This window comes from Pteropus alecto, unplaced genomic scaffold (genome assembly GCF_000325575.1).
Source record: "Pteropus alecto unplaced genomic scaffold, ASM32557v1 scaffold24, whole genome shotgun sequence".
NCBI classification, from domain to species: domain Eukaryota; kingdom Metazoa; phylum Chordata; class Mammalia; order Chiroptera; family Pteropodidae; genus Pteropus; species Pteropus alecto.
Genome location: NW_006439192.1, coordinates 4041542 through 4041789, shown reverse-complemented (window position 1 = coordinate 4041789; position 248 = coordinate 4041542). Strand labels below are relative to the sequence as shown.

Here is a 248-nt window from a genome sequence, read left to right as displayed (position 1 = left end):
GGGCTCGGCGGAGCATTGTACTCACATCCGGGGCTGGGTTCTGCTTTAATGTGAAACGTAATTAACCCGGAAAAAAGAGCCGAGAGACAAGAGAGAAGGAGGGGGCGGGGTGGGGGGAGAAGAGCGAGAGGAGCGAGAGGCACCGAGAGTTTGGCCGCGAGATAAAGAAATCCCCCGAGAGCGCCGGCCCCGCGGGCCGGAGGGGCGCGTGCTACCCCGATGTAACCCCCGCACCCTGCCCGAGCCCC

General features: G+C 64.1%; 1 long non-coding RNA gene across 1 annotated transcript in view; it reads right to left on the bottom strand.

The window, feature by feature from the left end:
- Window positions 1-248, bottom strand: part of LOC112483322 — an 8943-nt gene that overhangs the window by 5496 nt on the left and 3199 nt on the right. The gene's annotated exons all lie outside the window — the stretch shown is intronic.